General features: G+C 41.4%; 1 protein-coding gene across 1 annotated transcript in view; it reads right to left on the bottom strand.

Moving 5' to 3' along the window:
* The window catches only part of LOC122811444 (neural proliferation differentiation and control protein 1-like), a 311,459-nt gene that overhangs the window by 89,555 nt on the left and 201,007 nt on the right, over positions 1-20,897 (bottom strand). The window lies entirely within an intron of this gene.

Below are 20,897 nucleotides of genomic sequence, written 5' to 3'. Positions count from 1 at the left end.
TACCTAGCCCACTAAATCTGAACATGTTTAAACTACCCTGTTATGATCCGACTGACTGTTTGCTTTGATGGTCATGCACAGTAGCTATTCTTCTAGCTGTTTCACTGCTGTCCTGTATTCTGATACGTTATGCGTGCTTCAATATATCTGGCTGCAACATAGTTTGCAGTCTTACTGTCACTTACAGGATATATGACATCTTTCAGACAGTGTTATCTAACACCACATTTCATTAGCAGCCATACTGCAAATGATGAAGCTGCAAATTATTCTGTAAAATAAGTCATTGTTGCAGTTTTTGATATTATATATTTGTCATCCTCACAATTTGGGGCATAACTCTCAATCTCTTAGAGCAAGAAATCTGGACAAAGCTATAAATAAAAGTAGGACAAAGGCCCCAAAATGAGGCATTTTTTAAGTATTGCTCTTACAAACTTAGAAAGTTGATAGAATAACAGGTTTTACATTAGCATGACTTTTCTGAAGGGTAGGGTATGAAGTCTAAAATTCAGATGTTTGTCATTATTTTCTAACTACAATGTTTAATGATTTGCTACTAATTTGTCAGAATTTTTATGAAAAAAGTGCCAAAAATATGAGGCAAAATCTGGACTTTCTGTGAAAATCTGTATAGTTGAGAGGTATGCACGGGGACTATCAAGTGGGATTTTCCATACAGCACCAATGGATTCTGGATAAATACATTGAAATTACTGCTTTATAGGTTCATAGGTTCATACTAGGCTATCTGTCCAAGGGCATTTATAAGCCTAGCCCAGAGTTTTGTGGCTTTCGCCACCCCTTTAGTTTGAAGGATACTATGCCCATTATTTTGCTGTGCCTCTGTCAAGCAGTGACACTGAGGTAATCCCTGGGGTATATCTGCGATCTCCCATCCATTGGTCAAGATTTCTCTTGAACAAAGCCAGCGAGGTGCTCTGCCTCACATGTACCGGGATTTTGTTCCACAGCATAGGGAGTCTCTGGGTGATGAATCTGTCCCTCCAGCACGTCCTATTAATAACCGTGTCAAGGTTTAAGTCTCCCGCCCTTGTAGTTCTGAGGGATCTAGATTTTTTGAGATGAAGCATGTTCATCAATTCCGGGTTGGACATGGCCTTGTATGTCAGGCACAGGTCACCTCTGAGCAGACGGTAAGCGACTGAATAGAGCTGGAGTTCCTTCAGTCGGGCAGCATAAGACATATTTTTGAGACCCTTTATCCTTTTGGTGAGGAACTTTTGGGGCCTTTCCAGTTGCTGCAGGTGTCGGGTCAGTTACATTCCGAATGGGGCATTGTACTCAATCATTGGTCTGATGAGTGATGAGTACAAGGGGGCGATGACCTCCCTTGATCTAGATGTGAATCCCTTCATGATCAGGTGGGCAATGTAGAAGGTCTTCCTAACTACTTTGGCAATGTGAGTGTCAAATGAAAGGTTACTGTCAACCTGGGTCCCCAGATCCCTGATAACCTCTTCTGTGCTTAGTGGATTGCCACCTATATGGTAGCTAGGGGTAACCTTGTTTTTCCCGAAGGGTATGACTATGCATTTTTTGGCGTTTAACTTTAGGCCATGGCTCTGGCACCAGTTATCCATTTCTATAAGACCTTTCTGAAGGATATCTGTGTCAGATGTGTTCTCAACTATGGCGCCCAGTTTGCAGTCATCTGCAAACTTTGTCAGCCATAACCCTCCTGTGTTTGCTTGTACTTCTGAAAAGTAGATGCCGAACAAGAGTGGGCCCAGGATTGAGCCCTGTGGAACACCACTTGTGACAGGCTTTGAGTCTGACATGGCGCCAGCAACTCTGACCCTGTGGGTTCTGTCACTTAGCCAGTTTGCAACCCATCACCCATAAGTGAACCCATAAGTGAAGTAATTTGTGTTGTTACAGTTCTACAACATCTCATGAGTCAGTGCCAATTTAAGACAGTTCATTTGCAATATCTAGTTAGCAGCAAAACTTTTCAGGTGGTACAGGTTTCTCCTTTCGCTGCAGTTTAGCACAGAATATTAGCAATGTGTGTACTGCTATAGATCTTGAGTTGTGTGAATATAGAAGTTATGTTTCCATGCATCACCTCTTGTGATGTCTCATGAAAAAGGACAAGCTTTAAGAAAACTGGAGGTCCTTTCTTAAGAACAAAATAAGCCGCACCTAACATCTGTTTTTGTATTTTTAAACAAGAAACATCTTTATTAAATCATCATGTATGACATTGGCCATGTTGCATTTATATAAATGACAATAAACCATAGCAACACAATCTCAGCTGCAAACATTATGCATTCCAAACCGTGTGACACAACTGTAGCTGCAAACATTATACATCACTTTTAACATATCCAGTCATTGTTAGCCATCCATTACATAGCTCATTCAAACCCTGCCTGCTTTTACACCTAGTTCCTCCTCTGCATGCATTGATCCCACAATCCCCATTTTTCTATGTAATTTGCTCCTACCCTTTTCTAAAGATCACAATTCCAGTTGTTTTAACTCTGTTACTATCTTCACTACTTCTAGTAAAATTGGTTTATACTTTGATTTCCATTTTCTAGTAATTGCTTTTTTGGCAGCCATCATAATTAGACTCAGCAAGGCTTTAGTATGTCTAGGCAACTCCGAGTTTGTATCATAGCTCAAAAAAATAATTTCCCTAGTCACTCCAACTTGCTCACCCATCATCTCTGACAGAGCACCAAACATCTGTGTTTTGTACCAGAAGCAGTATAATGCAATATTTTATATGGGAAAAGAATAATTTCTAACTCCAGATGTTTAGGTCTCCTGTAAATAGATCTTTCTTTTTATTAAACACCCTTACCAGTTCATTCAATAAAAACCATCACCTTATTCTTATCTTTTGATGGTGGTCTGTAAAAGGAACCATATCTGTACACTGTTTAGAACTCACCCCGACCTTTGCATTTATCATTTTGCTACTACTGCCACAGGGAACTTCTACAGTATATCAATATTATTTACATATACTGATGTGCTGCTACCAGTCTTGCTGGTTTTATAGTTATGGATCCACATATAATTAGGCAGTGTGAGTGCAGACTTAGACATACTTAACTACGTTTCTCTGATCAAGATTATATCAGAGTGCCCATTTGAAACCTCCTTAATGGGATTGTCTAACTTATTGCTTAACCTTAATGAAAATGCTCATCCAAACTGTGCCACAACCTGCTGTGAGGGAAAGGTTTGTTTTTTGCTTTTTTGTATTTTGTATAGTTCCATTGTCTTTTCCTATTTTGTGTATTGTGATTTATTTTCTTTATATTGTGTTTTACTTGTATTTTGCTTTAACTGCATATTTAAACTAGGAAAGAGCCCTTAGCTGTGTCTCTGTGAGTCACACAGAATTTATTTTTTTCCACCTCAACTGTCTTTCTAGTCATCAGTCCCTTATGTTAATTTTGCCACATATCTCCTTCCTGCACCTCTTTCATTAGCTATTGTGAGTAACCACAAAGTTATCATTTTGTGAAATCACTCCCCTTCAACTATTTACATTTATTGGCTGCCCCACTGTATTCCATAGAGCCAGAATACTAAGTGCCAACCTCCTTCTAATCTATTTTGCTCTTGTAAAATGAGTGGCTCTCCACTCAGATAGCTAAAACTTAAATTACACTCTCTTTCATATCTAACTGCTTAGTGCACATTGCAGCTCTTAGGATATTAACCCATTTTTCCATCTTACCTTTAAAATCTGCAACATCTACTCCAAGACTGTCAATTATTGGAGAGCCCACATTCTGCCTCTCAGTAGTAATCTTGGGATTAGTGCTTCTCTTTTGATCCTGGTGAGTGAAGGAGCATAGGGACATTATTTCTTGGAGACTGCTGCTCACCAGAAAGCCTAATCATTGCTTCATAGGTTGCAGCTTAGAATTTGTGCTTATAGTTTGCTCCAGGTGAGAGAAGGAGCACAGTACATTGATTCCTGAGTGTTTCTGGTTGGGCAGTGAGTGTCTGTATTTGACCTTCCTGATTAGTCTGTTTGTTGTTCAAGGCATCTACCAGGAAAAGACTACAACAAACCCACAGACCCTTGCATCATCTGGGGCAAGACTGTGGCCTGCTTCCTGTCTTGGGATTAGTGCTACTGTTTTGCTTCTGGTGAGAGAAGAAGCAAAGAAGCATGGTATCCCAGCAGCATGAAGCTTTGGTGAGACCAGCACTAGTAGTAGTCAGGCAGTAGCCATTTCAGATGACTCCCCTCAATTCATCATTCTTGACAACCTAATTCTTTATTTTGAGTAAGTACTGCTTGATTTGTTTCTATCTTCAGAATATCTGCCTAAATACTTCATCCACAAATCATCTGTGTCTACTTTTAGATTTCTCTCAAGTGTTTGGCAGTGCCTTGTATAGACATAGACACCTTGAGTTGACATTTTTCCTGTAAAAGCATCACTGAAATTTCACCAATACTTAGTTGCACACAGGACAAATAATTTGTAGTGACAAGCACTGACCCCAAAGTTGCAAACCGGATACTCCTGACATTGCTTTATATTCTCACTTCAAATGTCTAGTCAATAAAAAAGGGTATGTTGCCATGGATATGAACTTTCCCACTATCTCTGTTACCAGCTTTGTGGATATGGGCATCCTCTGGCAATGTAGAAATTGCCTCATGTTTACTGACAACCAGTTAATTCTCAAACAAACTGATACTGTGTGTGAGATATGTATTTACACAATGTCAGTGGTGGCAAAGCTCTCACATAAAAGCACTCCTAATGTCAATAAAGTTGTTAGTAGTACACACGCTGCAGCCATCACACATAATTCAAAGTAGACACATAGACCCACATATGCCGAGGCACTTAAATGTAAACTTCCTAAACCCCAAAGACCTCCTAGACAAAGTACACATAACAAATACATTCAGCAGCCCCGAATGCACTCTTTCATAACAATACCCACGTCGATAAATACAGCTACATCTCATGGAGCCTCTATTTTTAAGCTCATAAGGCAAGCCACCACACAATCCAACATTCTGGTCATTGGAGATTCCATTGTAAGACACACTAATGTCCCTCTCACCAAGCTGAGTAAGGAGAAAGTCACAGTCAGTTACTTATCAGGGGCCAGGATCCCCCACATTATGCATGCACTCAGGTCATTGGACCAGAAGTACCTGTATGACTCAGTCATAGCCCATGTGGGTGTAAATAACCTGAGATGTACCTCCCAAAAAGAGACATTATGGAGCTCTCAAAATATGTGTTCCAGGATGGTATGAGCCTAGCATTGAGCAACATTTTACCTTCTCCAAGGACAATGCCACAATATGAACAAAGGATGACAGACTTTAATAATTGACTTAGTTTCTGGTGTCATTCTAAGGGGGTGCAATATTTATCAGCATGGAAGGAGATGGTCAACAGACCACACTGCTTTTCCAGGGATGGTCTCCACCTCTCCCCTTTAGGCTTTTGAATATTCAAGGCATTGTCCTCCCCCACAGTGCCTTTTTAGGCAATGCCAAACAGAAAGTACTTCTGACAAAGCAAATCAAAACCAAGAAAATTTAAAGGTGCTACTGCTCAATGCTAGGAGTCTAAACAAAAAAAAATCCCTCCACTCTCTAGAAGCGCTTTTCATCCTAGGGGAATGCTTATGTCTGTGCGGTCACTGAGACATGGTTTAAAGTCACAGAGATCATATCAACAGTGAAAGCTTATAATGCCTTCCAAACATTTAGACCAGCTACTACACAAACGGGGATTAAAGGTGGAGGTATCTCAGTTTACATCAAAAATAAATATACCTTAAGGCTGGCTAAACAAGAGAATGTACTTAAGCTTCTCCACATTCAAATCACCATAGACAAAGTCCAATACCACTTCCTTGCAAGCTATAGGTCCCTCTATATGACCCAGGAAACCCATACCATGTATTTAAACTATTTGGAAACACTTACCATCCATCCCAATGCCATATTCAAGGGTGAGTTTAATTACCCAACTATTAACTGTGACTCATATATGGCACAAAATGTACTGGTATAGAGGTTCCTGGATTTTGTAAACACAAACTCCCTAACCCAGATTGACAATACACCATTCAGGGGTGCAATCATACTGGATCTGGTCCTCACTAATATGAGAGTGTGTCGCACACCCCCTAGTGTATTGTCTTCTCTGGCAAGGTCAGACCTCAAAATGGTCTCATCTGAAGTAAAAACAAAACCTGGAACCCCAGCTACTCTGATATATTCAGGAACTACTCTAAGGCAAACTTGCTACTTTTAAGTGATAACCTGGCAAAATGTCAAGCCCTCATAAAACCTGAGAACACTGCAACCTATGTGGAACTGTTCACAGAAACCCTGTACAAACATGTTAATAGCTGCATAGAGGCAGCTGTACCCATCAGGAAGAAGTACAGAACTAACTCAAAAACCAAGCTACCTTGGTGGAATCACTGCATCAATAGGCTGCATTATAGAAGGAAGAAAATTATGGCAAAAATTAATAGGTACAGCATCCAGCAGGGTAAAAGACCTCACATTAAACAAAACAACTCAGAGGACAAATAAAATCTACTTTGAGGTAAATTTGGCTTCCCAGGCCAAGGACAACCACAAGGCATTCTTTACCTATTTCTGGAACCTCAAAGGCAATACACAATTTTGTGCAGAGCTCATTGTTAATGGATCCGCGTATACTGTGCCAGAAGATATAGCAAGCCTACTGGATGACAAATTCAACTCCAACTTTACCCCTCTCCTCCCCCCTCAACCTTCCAACAGGAAATACAATCTTCCTGCTATCACTAGGGAACGGGTCCTTAATGCTCTCTCTAAGGCCAAGAACACTGCATCAGTGAGCCCAGAGAATATCCCAGGATGCCTTCTAGATAGCATGAAGGAATTGCTATTTAACTGTAGCCTCCAAATATTCATCCCACCTCACAAAAGTGGGCCATCTACAGACCCTGGAAACTACAAACACATAGTCTCATATGCAAAGTCATGGAAAGAATTATCATGGAAATGATCAATAATGACATAGGAAACACCCAGACATTGGAACCAATCCAATTTGGTTTCATCAAGGGTAGGTCATGCTTACTCAACTTGGTGGACTTCTATGAGAAGGTCACCAAAGCAATGGATGAGGGCAAAATGGTTTACACTGCCTATCTTGACCTGGCCAAGGAAGTTGACACAATACTCCACTCGGGGATGGTTGACAAACTCAAGAGGTTAGGTACAAACCCTTATGTCACCCAGTGGATAGCCAGCTGGCTCACAGACAGGACCCAAGACATTAGAAATGGGGAATCCATCTCTACAAAGAGGCTGGTCACTAGTGGAGCCCCTCAAGGATCAGTCCTGGGATTCTTCCTTTTTGGCATTTACTTCTCTGAAGTTAAGACCAATGTCAGTGGCCTCTGGCTGACTAAATTTGCATATGATTGCAAATTATAGCTGTCACTGAATTACCACCAACCAAAATGTTCTCCAGGAAAGACTGCCACAGACAAACAACTGGTGTCAGAGCCATGGACTAAAACTAAATGACAAGAAATGCACAATAGTATGCTTCAGTATGTCATTCACCCATGGTAACTATCATACTGACAACACACCCTTAAGACTTGACCCAGTAGTCCGGGACTTGGAGGCACACATAGACAGTAATCTAGACTTTGATCATCACATGTCTACAGCAGTGAGGAATTCATTCTATGTTGTGCAACTTATAAACAAAGGTATGGAGTCAAAGTCCAAGGAAGTCAATGTTCCACAGTCTTCGGCATTCATTAGACCTGTCATTGAGTATAATGCCCCCTTTGGTATGCATCTAACCAGGCATATCCAACAAGTGGAATGTCGAAAAGAAGCTGTACACTTGATGCTTGTGGTTGTGAAGAGCTTGCTCTGAAGGAATACGTGCTTGTAACCCCTAGGGGGTTGACACAAATGGTTGAAACTGAATTAAGAATAAAAAACAGAGCAGGAATACCTTGGTAATCAATCAGAAGTTGTATAGAATCTTAATAAAATAAAACTTTATAAGTAAATAACATCTACGGAGACGTCTATAGAATTCAAAAAGTATATTTCCTTCTTGGTCAGATAAGCGCTGTGGTAATATCAGATTTTTAGCAGTTATTTATATTCATTTCAGTTGGACAGTACCATTCTTTTCATTGCAATAAAAACAAAAGTGGTGTCTTTTTATAGGGTAAGAAAAATTGGATTGTGGGCCAGTGGTGGTAGTTTTAAGCTTAATGTATGAAATGATGTGGGCCATGATGAAGCAGCCAATGTAGTTCTCTAAACATGAAAAGGGAGCCGATGAGAGCTGTTGAGAGATAACATGTCTCAGAGTGTGGGGAAGGGTGTGTGAACTTAATCTAGGGCTGGACTATGGTGAATGTGTATATATAAGGAAACCTGCCCTTTCCTCACTGTAGTGCAATTTTGGAGTTGGTATATATAATTAGCGGGGGTGAAGGGGGTGCAGCCCGTCACAAGAGGAAGATTAGGTGAACACCAGACACTTTATGTCAGGGGCTGCACCCCCCTATACCCCCTGCTAATTATATATACCAACTCTGAAACTGCACTACTGTGGGGAAAGGGCAGGTTTCCTTGTATCTAAGTTACCAATAAGTAAGTACTTCCTTATGCTTTCTTTATGCTGGACAACTATCATTGTTTGACATAAATCGTTACAATGATATGGCCGTTTGATTATAGCCAGGTTCGATGATTAGTATTTGATGAACAGCTGTTCAGTGAATGTGCTGTTCAATGATTAAACATATACCTGAACTTATCAACCCAAAAATACACCTGGCATAGCTGTATGCAGATATGGTGACATTAAACAGCTATAGTGTAAGGAAGGGAGTCATAAGCAAGCTCTGTGTAGCTGTGCAGTGCTACATGGTGTGGAGCAGATAGTTCGATGCAGGCCAGAGCTAATCAGACAAGTATTAGGGTCAGTACAGTGCAGAGATACCAAGCACATGACTTCACAGTATAGCAGAATGGATACTCAAAATGCCAAGTGCCAACAGACAGAAAACAAATCAAAAATCCAGGAGAAGAATGAATCTCAAACATTTCTTCTTTAAACTTCTATTTTTTCAGGGGACAATCCCCCTACATTCCCTGTTGTTGGGGACAAGCCCCCTCACACCCCTAGTAGTTATATACCAACTCAGAGATCACCACACTCCTGTACTTATATAAAAACAACCCAAAGATCATCACACCCCTGTACTTAAATATACCAACTCAGAGATCACCACATCCCTGTACTTATATAAAACAACTCAGAGATCACCATACCTAATAGAGAAGGGGATATTCTGTGAAATGATGGTATTGGACTTCATATTTGTAAGTCCATTTTTTCAGCCATTCAGTTTCTGTGTTTTGAACTCACTCTAGTGGGTCCTGATATTTGAAATGGTTACCATCAGAATGACCACAAAACCAGGAAAAGCAAGCTAAGTAGGTATTTTGAAGGGGCAGTGTGACAGATGGGTGTGTGACTGATGTGATGGATGTCACCACCATGTCAGGCTAGTGAGGGACAATTCATGCATGCCCACATGTGCAATGAGTAGCCACATAGCTGCCAATCCATATAGCTTACAGAGAGTCAGCATGGCCAAATGGCAACCTGATTCATCAATGAAATGAGGCTGGTTGGAGGAGATATGAAAGTAGGAAAGTAGAATGTAACAAGGAGAGGAAACTGCACAAGGGTAGCCATATTATTTGACAAATAGTGGATGGAACACACCTTCCACTGACTATGTCAGTGAAATACAGGATTATATATACTAAATGAAGGCAGAAACTCTGCTTGGTAATGTGACCTAGTAGTGGACTCAACACCTGTGGTATACGTGAGGGGGAATCACAGTACGCTGGCATATGGACACATATGAAATGATATGACATAAGGGATGGGAAGACCTCTGTACATGGGGTAGGCATAGCAACACATTGTAAGGGGTTATAGGGGGCACATACCATTACATGGGGTCAATACACAGATGCAGGAAGGGGTGTAGATTACTTTTATTTTCAAGACTGGAATGTACATGTGGGGAGGGTTGTACATAGAAGTACAGGATCTTGCTAGTCGGCTGCAGAATTGTGGAAGATAGTCACTCTCCATAGGTGGATGATTTCCACAGACAGCGTGATGCACTAGTTCACTGACATGTGTAGCCCATAGATGTACAGGGCTTGCCATGGGTCTGTAAGAGAAGCAGCAGCATTTAAAGTTCAAAGAACAGAAGAATAAGATGTTACTGCAGGCTCTTCACACACAGTATGTGCATCCTGGGCAAAGGTGCCATGGTCAAGATGTATCAGGACCAGGTGTGGCAGGAAGTGGTGCAGAACAAGAATGCAGATAACCATAACAGGTCTCTGTAACATGGGAAATTACCTAAAGTATGCTGCTGCAGGCCATGTGGTGAGTGGCCATGGAAGGTTCTGGATGAAAGGTCACTTGGCACTTACAGTACCTTCACATGCACTACAAAGACTGTTGATGACATGGCATCACTGTCAGCTATGGCCTCACAGATTACTACACTCAGCCATTGGCAGTCACTCATTTATAAGCAGTGACATTCCTTGTGCTCAACACCTGGAACTCCTCACCAGGCTGCTCGAGAATGTGCCTGAAGTTATACACCTTCATTATCACCTGCGAGTGCATGGAGCACCAAGCCTGTTCGAAGCCATTGCCCAGTTCTGGGACAGCAAAGATCTGTTCTGCCATGGGACAGTTCAACAGGGTGCATGCACTTTATTGCATTGTTCTACATTGCAACTTCCTTGTCACACAACACAACGAGCCCTGAGTCTGCAGGTCACCATAGTAGATATTGACAATGATCATATATGGCAGTTCAACCCCACCACTGGAGGATATGTTCTATGACACCCCACAATCTGCTTGCAGACTTGGTGGCTCCTGAATTTACCTCTTAAGACTGTACCCCATATTATGGTATTTCTGTCAGCTATCACCTGTGCAAGTGATGATGACTGTGCCCTGCCACCCTCTAAACTGCATGGGTAAGGTTATATCTGATATATAGAATGGCCAGTCCATGCACTGCTTTGCATAGCCTGGGTGTGATGATACATGCATTGTTTTATTCTGTGTTGTTGTCATGGCTCATAGCTGTGGGCCAAATGCTATCTGTTCACCAGAATCGTGATGTATTCCACCTGCCTCCATCTTACATGTGGTATTACTACTGCCTCTCCATCTAAATATCGATGTCCTGTTCTTCCACTAATGATCCTGTTGTTATTCTGGGCTCATATGGCATGTTCCTCTGCTACTGGAACTCTTCACACAGTTCCGTATTATGCAACATGGGACATGCCACAAAGATTTTGATGCAGGTACCCAGTATATTGCAGTACCCTCCCTGATGTGTCCAGGCAATTGAAGCATCCCTTCAGGTGTCAAAATACACACTTGAGGAAATTATTCTTTCTGCATGGACAGTATTATACATGTTTTCACCATGGTCTGTGGATTGCAGATGGGGGGTGAGGGCGGGCATTATCCATGTCTCCAAAACAAATCCAGTGTTACCTGCAACACATAGCAGTTACATAACATACTAACACTACAGTGGGTATAAAATGTTTACACACCCCTGTTAAAATGGCAGGTTTTTGTGATATAAAAAAATAAGACCACAATAAATCATTTCAAAACTTTTCCCACCTTTAATGTGACTGTGTGGAGTCTGCATGTCCTCCCCGCGGTTGGGTAGTGTTTGAAAGACATGCATGCGTAATGGGCGGCTTTTCTTTGAAGGTTGCGGCAAGCTGGCTGGCCTGGCGTTAAAAAAAAAAAACCAATCATTAGCGGACCGGCATTCTGCTGTGGCGACCGCTTACAGGGAAAAAGTCGAAAGACAAACAACAATTTGACCTGTAGCCTGTACAATTCAGTTGAAAAACAAACAAATCTGTTAAGGGAAAAAATATAAAAAATAAAAAATGTACAATACACTGGTTGCATAAGTGTGTACATCCTTAAACTAATACTCTGTTGTGTGTGCACACCCTTAAACTAATACTTTGTTGAAGCACCTTTTGACTTAATTACAGCATTCAGTCTTCTTGGGTACACACCTGCCATCAATTAAAGAGACTCTGATTAACCCCAAATAAAGTTAAACTGTCCTAGTAGGATTTTCCTGACATATAGCTCATTTGCCTGATACAGCAAAAGCCATGGTTCACAGGGAGCTTACAAAGCATCAAAGGGATCTCATTGTTGAAAGGTATCAGTCAGGAGAAGGGTACAAAAAATTTCCACAGCATTGGATATACCATAGAACACAGTGAAGACAGTCATCAAAAAGTGGAGAAAATATGGGACAACAGTGACATTGGAAAGAACTGAACGTCCCTCCAAAATTGATGAAAAGACAAGATGAAAACTAGTCAGGGAGGCTACAGTAACATTGAAGGAGCTGCTGGGATTTCTGGCAAGTACTGGTTGTGTACTATGTGACAACAATCTCCCATATTCTCCATATGTCTGGACTATGGGGTAGGGTTGCAAGACGGAAGCATTGCCTTACGCAGAAAAACATCCAAGCCTGGCTAAAATTTGCAAAACAATGCATCAAGTCTCCCAAAAGCATGTGGGAAAACGTGTTATCGTCTAACAAGACCAAGGTTGAACTTTTCGGCCACAATTTCAAAAGGTAAGTTTGGTGCAAAAAAAAACAACATTTTGCATCACCAAAAGAACGCCATCCCCATGGTGAAGAATGGTGGTGGCAGTATCATACTTTGGGGGTGCTTTTCTTCAGCTGAAACTGGGGCTTTAGTCAAGGTGCAGGGAATTATGAACAGTTCCAAATACCGGTCATTTTTCACCCAAAACCTTCAGGCATCTGCTAGAAAGCTGAAGATGAAGAGGAATTTCACCTTTCAACATGACAATGACCCCAAGCATACATCCAAATCAACAAAAGAATGGCTTCACCAGAAGAAAATTAAAGTTTTGAAATGGCCCTGCCAGACCCTAGACCTAAATCCAATAGAAAATCTGTGGGGTGACCAGAAGAGGGCTGTGCACAAGAGATGCCCTCACAATCTGACAGATTTGGAGCACTTTTGCAAGGAAGAGTGGGTAAATATTGCCAAGTCAAAATGTGCCATGCTGATAGACTTCTACCCAAGAAGACTGAATGCTGTAATTAAATCAAAAGGTGCTTCAACAAAGTATTAGCTTAAGGGTGTGCACACACAACAAAGTATTCGTTTAATGGGGTGCACACTTAGGCTCATAGGTAGGTACTAGGCTATTGGCCCTAGGGCCTATATAAGCCTAGCCAAATGGTACCCTGGCTTTTGCCATCCAAGAAAATTATTTTCCTGTGCCCCTGTCAAGCAGAGCCACATAAGTGATCCCTGAGGTGAATTTCCTATCTCCCATCCAATCATCAAGATTTTTCTTGAAGAGTGCTAATGAGGAGCTTTGTTTGATATAGATAGGTAGTTTGTTCCGGAGTATGGGAAGTCTCTGGGACAGGAATCTATCCCTCCAGCCTGTTCTGTTTATTGTGGTGACAAGATTTAGGTCCCTAGAGTGTGTAGCTCTGAGGGATTGGGATTTCTTTAAGTGGAGCATGTCAAACAGCTCTGGGTTTGACATAGCTTTATATGTTAGGCAGAGATCGCCTCTGAGTAGGTGAGATGCGACAGAGTAAAGCTAGAGTTTTTTGAGACAATCTGCGTAGGGCATCTGTTTGAGGCTGGTAATCCTCTTTATGAGGTATTTCTGCGGCCTTTTCAGTTGTTGTAGATGTCTTGTGAGGTACATACCAAAATGGGCGTTGTACTCTGGTGCTGCGGTACCATTGTCGGCTCACAGTAAGACGTTGTCCTGTTCGATTCTCAGCTAAAGCATCTTCTGTGTGGAGACATACATGAATGGGCGTACCTTCATTGAAGGTTGTGCGTCAGGGCTGGCAACCCGGTACGTATAAAATCTTCTGCCAATCATTAGCGGACCGGATTTCCGCTGTGGCAACCCCTAACCGGGAAAAGCCGAAAGATACAACAACTCTATAATGGGTCTAATGAGTGATGAGTAGAGGGGAACAATGACCTCTTTTTTTTCCTGGATGAGAAACGTTTTGTGATGAGGTGTGCCACATAGAAGGATTTCCTGACTACTGTGGCGATGTGATTATCAAAGGAGAGACTAATGTCACCTGTGTCCCAAGGTCTCTTATCACACTTTTGGTGTTAAGTAGACTACCGACTATGTGGTAGTTCATGGGTACAGAGTTTTTACCAAAAGGGATGACAATGCACTTTTTGGCATTGAGCTTGAGGCCATGGCATTGACACCAGGCATCTGTCTCAGTGAGGCCCTTTTGTAGGATGTCCACATCGTTAGGAGTTTTGATTATGGCTCCTAGTTTGCAGTCATCTGTGAACTTTGTTAGCCAAAGACCTGTGTTAGCCTATACTTCAGAGAAGTAGATACTAAACAGGAGTGGACCCAAGACTGAACCCTGTGGTACTCCACTTGTCACTGGTCTGAAGTTGGATAAAGAGTCTGCTACTTTCACAGTGTGGGTTCTGTCAGTGAGCCAGTTGGCAACCCATCTTGTGACATAGGGATTTATACCTAGTTTAGTGAGTTTATGTATAATTCTAGAGTGGGGGATGGTGTTGAAAGCCTTGGTGAGATCTAGATAGGTTGTGTGAACCACCTTACCCTCATCTACAGGTTTGGTGACTGCTTCAAAGAAGGTTTAGGAGACATGATCTGACTTTTACAAACCCGAACTGGGTAGGGTCCAAAGTTTGGAGATTACCAATGTTATTGTTTATAAGTTCCATGATGATACGTTCCATAGTCTTGCAGACCAGGCTCATCAGGCTAATGGGTCGGTAGTTCCCAGGGTCTATGGTGGCTCCCCCTTTGTGGAGTGGGATAACCATTGCTGTCCGCTATTCAGTGGACACAAAGCCTGAGGTGAGGCTATGATTGAACATGGTACTTAGGTGGGGTGCCAGTTCGTTCTGTAGTTCATGTAGAACACAGCCTGGGATGTTGTCAGGTCCCATGGATGCTGTGTTCTTGGCTTTGGAGAGTGTGTTTTTTACTTGTGCAGCCGTGATTACAAGAACTTTGCATTCTTCCAGTATAGAGATGGGCCCTTTAGGGTTAAGAGAGGGGTAAAGTTAGCACTGAACCTATTTGCCAGGATGTTGACAATATCAGTTGGCTTTGTATATTTACTGCCATTGTGCTGTAACTCAGAGCAGATCTGAGTGTTGCCATTGAGATTCTTGACATAGCTATAGAATGCTTTGTGGTTGTCTTTAGAATCAGTGGTGATTTTGTTTTCATAACTAGCTTTGGAGGATTTTATGAGGATCTCAGCTTCTTACTGAGGCTGAACACGGAGTTCTTCCAATTATGGGATTTTACTTTTTTTTGCAACAGTTTCTTTCTTCTTTTGTAGAGTTTGTTTATGACAGCGGACCACCAAATTGGCTTCCTTTTTTTGAAGGATAACATCTTGGTTCTGTTAGGGATTGCACGATCCATGCATTCATGTAAGTGCTTATAAAGTGCATTTGTATAGGATTCAGCAGTCATACCTCTATTGTCCGTCAGCATGGGTGTCGTGAAGTTTGCCACTTCTGTTTTAAGAAGCGTGAAGTTGGCTTTGGAGAAATTTTTTATGGTGATTTTGTTAATGGGGGGGTGGGGGTGGGATGTGAATGTATAGGGTGATTAGCTTGTGGTCGGATCTGGCCAACAAGGAATTGACCTCTAGTGTGGAACACAAGTTGACCATGTTGGTAATTACCAGGTCTAGGATATTGCTGCCCCTGCTGGGGGTGTGGATAAGTTGATCCAAGGTGATGGAATTTATGAATTCCAGAAATCGTTGAGCACAAGAGTTGGCACATGAGTAGTTTTCCCAGTTAATGATGGGGTAGTTGAAATCTCCCATTATTAGGGTGTTTAGTTGTACCCTAATATTTTCCAGTGTATCAGTAAATGAGGAGTGGGAATCCTGGGGCATGGTAGGTGATCTGCAGCAAGCTACAATTTGGATTGCGGTCTTGCCCAGAGTTAGTTTCACTTGGATAGTCTCGGATGCATTATGCTGAGCAACTAGCGTGGAGGTGTGGATATCCTTAATGAATATGGACACGCCTCCACCTTTAGTGTTTCATCCAGGTTAGGTGGCCAAAAAGTGTGGTATGAATTATAGCCTGGTAATGTGGGGGTGCTCTCTGGATCCTTGAACCAGGTCTCTGTCACTGCACAAAAGTTGATGTTCTCCATTTTAGGGAGTGACTTGAGTGAGTGCATGTTGATGTTTAGACATCTAGCATTAAGTAGCATTACCCTCAGATTTTGCTTGCTTGTACCTGTTATGGTGGTGAATTTGTCATTTGAACCTTGCCTAAAAAAGGCACTGTAGGGGTAGCAAGAGCCTTAGCCAGTATCCGGAATCCCAAGGGCGACAGGTGCAGGCCATCTCTGGCAAAGCATCATGGTTTGTTGATCATGTCATCCCAACAGACAGATACTGGATCCCCTTAGAATGACACCAGAAGCTTAGCCAATTGTTGAAGTCAATCATTTTGTCCTTGTACTGTGGTATCATTCTGGGTGATGGCAGGATGCTACTCAGGGCTAGGGTCATACCTACCTGGGCTACAAGATCAGACAGCTCCTCCATGTCTCTTTTCATGTAGTCCAGGGAGGTGCGTCTCAGGTCATTTCACACCAACATGGACAATGACAGAGTCATATTTGTACTTGTTTTGGAGTGACATGAGTGCATGCATTATGTGGTGGATCCTGACACCTGACAGGCAGCTGACAGTAACTTTCTCCTTGTTTAGCCTGGTGAGTGGAACATCAGTGTACCTGACTATAGAGTCACCCATAACTAGAGTGTTGGGTATGTTGTTATGGGTCTATATTAAAAACCCGAAAACCCTTTTGAGCGAATATGACAACAGCAACACATATAGCCTGAACCGCAAATACGTTGAACCCCCTAAACTGCAAAATTTAAAATCTTGAATGATCATAGTCAACCAACCCCACCGCCCACTGCATACTACCTACCCAAACATAACAAATAAACCACATACATACACTAACCAAACCCTACTTCTAACCCTACACTAAACCTTACATACATTACTATCTATGCACTTACCTTGACCCGCACCCTAACCCTAAGGTCCGTAACTATCGCACACTTACCCTGCGGAGATATACCCAAACAAAACAAATACTCCACAAACATACACTTAACAAAACCCTGTTTCTAACTCTACACTAAACCTTACAAACATTACCTGTCTATGCACTTACCTTAACCCGCACCCTAACCCTAAGGTCTGTAACTATCGCACACTTACCTTACGGAACTATACTGCAGACGGGCCAAGCATGACAAATCGACATTTCGAATTTCGCAGTTTTGGATGTTTGCCATTTCCATAGATCACACAATATGTGTCACTCTTTTCCGATTCGCTCAAATGAATCTTTGGGCTTCTAATATAGACCCCGTTGTTATGCCTTATGTGCTGTGGTTGAGTGGCACACTGAGTTTGTGGGCTATGTGTCATTTGGGCTGTGTTGGGGAGGGTGGAGGTTTCTTGCGTTTCTGTTTTGGAGGTCCCTGTTGCTTTGGTAGATTTTTATTGACAGCCTCCGTGAATGTAGGTGTGTGTTTTGTGTTTCTATGTGTGTGTTTTAGTGGTGTAGGTTTTGAGGGACTATGTGATGAGTGTGGTGTGGTGCAAGTGTTTACCTTCTCCTCTTGACTGTCTAGTCCAGTCTTGGGTGAAGAGAGCTTTGCTTCCAGTTTGGCTATATAAGTGCATCTCTCACAGGTTGTAATGTTGGATGGTAGGAGGAGAGGATTGTCTGTGTACATGAGGCAATTTCTGCATTGCCCCAAGATGCCCAGATTCATCAGGTAGACAGGAGAAAACACCAGGAGCTGACCCTTAGATATGCCTGGATAGGAGCTTATTTATTAAGTACTAAAAACTGTTTTCCTCTAGACAAGTGAGGAAAGTTGAGTGCTTACAATGAGTTCTGAACAAGTGCTGAGGTCAAAGAAACAGATTTAAGTGCCGAAACTAGAAAACTGGCTAGTTCTAAGAAATAAAATTAATCTAGAAGGCTTCCCTCCAACACAGAAAAGCTTGGGGGCTCAGAAGCTTACAAACAGTCCTAGATACAGCAAATCTGAATCTGGACTAGATGACTTACAGGAAAGGCAGGAAACAAGCTTAGAAATGTTTTTTTTTTTTTTTGTAAAGTGGAAAGGGGAAAGGAGGAGCAGAAACTAAGTGGGTTGGCCTTCTCAAATGTTCTCCCTGGATTAGGTAGAATGAGGTAATGACACTAGACTGGGAAGAGTGTCCCAGATCAAATTTACAGTAGGGGCAGGCAACTGCAAAGTAAACAAACCCAACCAGATGCTTAACAATTGTAGAACATTTCTAGTTAATATCTCACACACAGTGAAACTAGCTAGAAAAGTATATGCAGACAATAAAAGTGCTGTAAATAACTCATAAAAATAAGCAAAAAAGGATGCTTAATGTTATATATCACAGATCAGCTGGCTCAGTGCCCTTCCTCCAATTAGCTCAGTGTGAAATGGCAGAAAAACTCACAAGTTAACTTCTTAAGTAACAAAATTGAAACCTGAAACAACTTTAAAAAAAAGCTTGAAAGAACCAATGAGGTGCTTACTCCAAGCCGTAGTCCAGGTAACCCCAATCAGCCATTGACCATAAACAATTCACTCTCACTGAAATGCTATACTGGCTTTGGCTAAACTACGATGGCCTGGAACCTGTGCTCAGACACACAGCCTCTACTAACAAACAACTAGGCCCAAAACACAAGCCTGAATATGGACAATGCTACACTACCCACACTACTTAGGTAGAAAAAAACTGCAGAAATGAGAATGCTTTTAATTGCAAACAAGTTATATGATACACTCCTTAGCAGGAAATCAGAACAAACAAACCCAACCAGATGCTTAACAATTGTAGAAAATTTCTAGTTAATACCTCACACACAGTAAAACTAGCTAGAAAAGTATATGCAGACAATAAAAGTGCTATAAATGCAACCAGAGTACTGTACGCTTTTTTATTTTTCATATTTTTCCCCTAACAGATTTGTTTGTTTTTCAATTGAATTGTTCAGGTTATAGGTCACATTAAAGGTGGGAAAAGTTTTGAAATGATTTATTTTGGTCTGATTTTTTATATCACAAAAACCTGGCATTTTAGCAGGGGTGTGTAAACTTTTTATATCCACTGTATATGTCACCTTTTCCTTGTTTGTGTGGTACATGTTCATGTTGTCATGCATACCTTGCCTATATATACATCTACTGAATAGATGACCCTGTGGGAAGTCCAGCCATACAAACTAGTGGAATAAGTTTGATGTTTGCCAAATGTGTGAATCATGGGAGCTGCCGGGTGCCAGGTTGACACATGGGCACATTATATTATATAAATACAAATGGCATTACAAACCATTTAGCAGTTTCAGTAGTGGAAGCTCTCCGTACCGATGAATCTTAGTTGCTGTGAATCAGCTGGGGCCTTGATGGTACTGTTTGTGCAGTTTATGACTCCCACGACTTCAAGAAAATGGGCTGTGCTGTAAAATCACAAACGAGTAAAAAAGCACTTCTTGCTGGGTAAAGCACCCTCAAAGCAGAAAACTGAAATAACTGTGTAGAATAAGAAGGTGCACCATGAATCATAAAAACTTGGATCGAAGAACAGCTCCAAATATTAAAAACGAGTTTAATAAAACAATACAAAAGAATAGACTGCAGTTAGGTAAGCGCTTTCACGTTAGATTTAACGCTCAGACATTTACATCCAGTCCCAACACATCCGTTTAAATATGTGTAACAACAACATTGTCTATTCAAATCAACAAATCAAAGCAAAGCAATTAACATAAAATTGAAAATTAACATAAAATTAAATGCACTACGAACATGATAAAAAATTGATAAAAAAGACAACAGTATAAACCATGACTAATGCCTAAGAGATCTATTGGCTAATCTGTCATTTAGCCCAAACCTCCCTTTCCTCAATATTGTTTTTAATGTTCCCTAATCTACCATTTTTAACAACTAGCTCCAAAACCTGGAATTTAAAACTATGTGCATGGCCTTGTTCCATTATATGTTTAGCTAGGGCATTGGTAACATTGCCCTTGGTAATGGCATAGATATGTTCTCTGATGCGTTCACGTAAAGTTCTTGTTGTCATACCAACATAGAAAACCTTACATAGCTGACACTCAGCTATGTAGACTAAACTGTCAGATCTACAATCAGCATAGCATTTAAGAATATAAGTGCGTTTGGTGTTAGGATGTGTGAAACAATCAGTGTTAGATATATATCTACACTGATTGCAAGAATGGCAAGCAAAAGTGCCTGTCTTGGTGGGATACTTGTTGAACCGTTGGACCCTGTCATAACAAAGTAGTCTGTTGAGAGATGACATGTTCCTGTAAGCAACACAAGGTCTCTCATTTTAATCCTTTCATCCACCATCAAAAGTCTCCAGTTTTTATTTAGAACATTTATAATATGTTGGTTTCTATTGGTAAATGGAATAACAATTCTGTTAACAGAGGATGCATTGTTGACCTTGTTGGGACGAGGAGGATTGTAAGATCTGTTGATCAGGGGAGCTCCTATATCTTCCCTAAGGAGATCACCCATGCAAATATGCTCTAACACCTGCTCACGATTGTAGCCTCTAGACATAA

This window comes from Protopterus annectens, chromosome 9.part0 (assembly GCF_019279795.1).
Source record: "Protopterus annectens isolate FY-2018-M chromosome 9.part0, PAN1.0, whole genome shotgun sequence".
Classification (NCBI taxonomy): Eukaryota; Metazoa; Chordata; order Ceratodontiformes; family Protopteridae; genus Protopterus; species Protopterus annectens.
The sequence above is the reverse complement of the archived record's forward strand: the minus strand, read 5'-3'. Positions and strand labels throughout refer to the sequence as shown.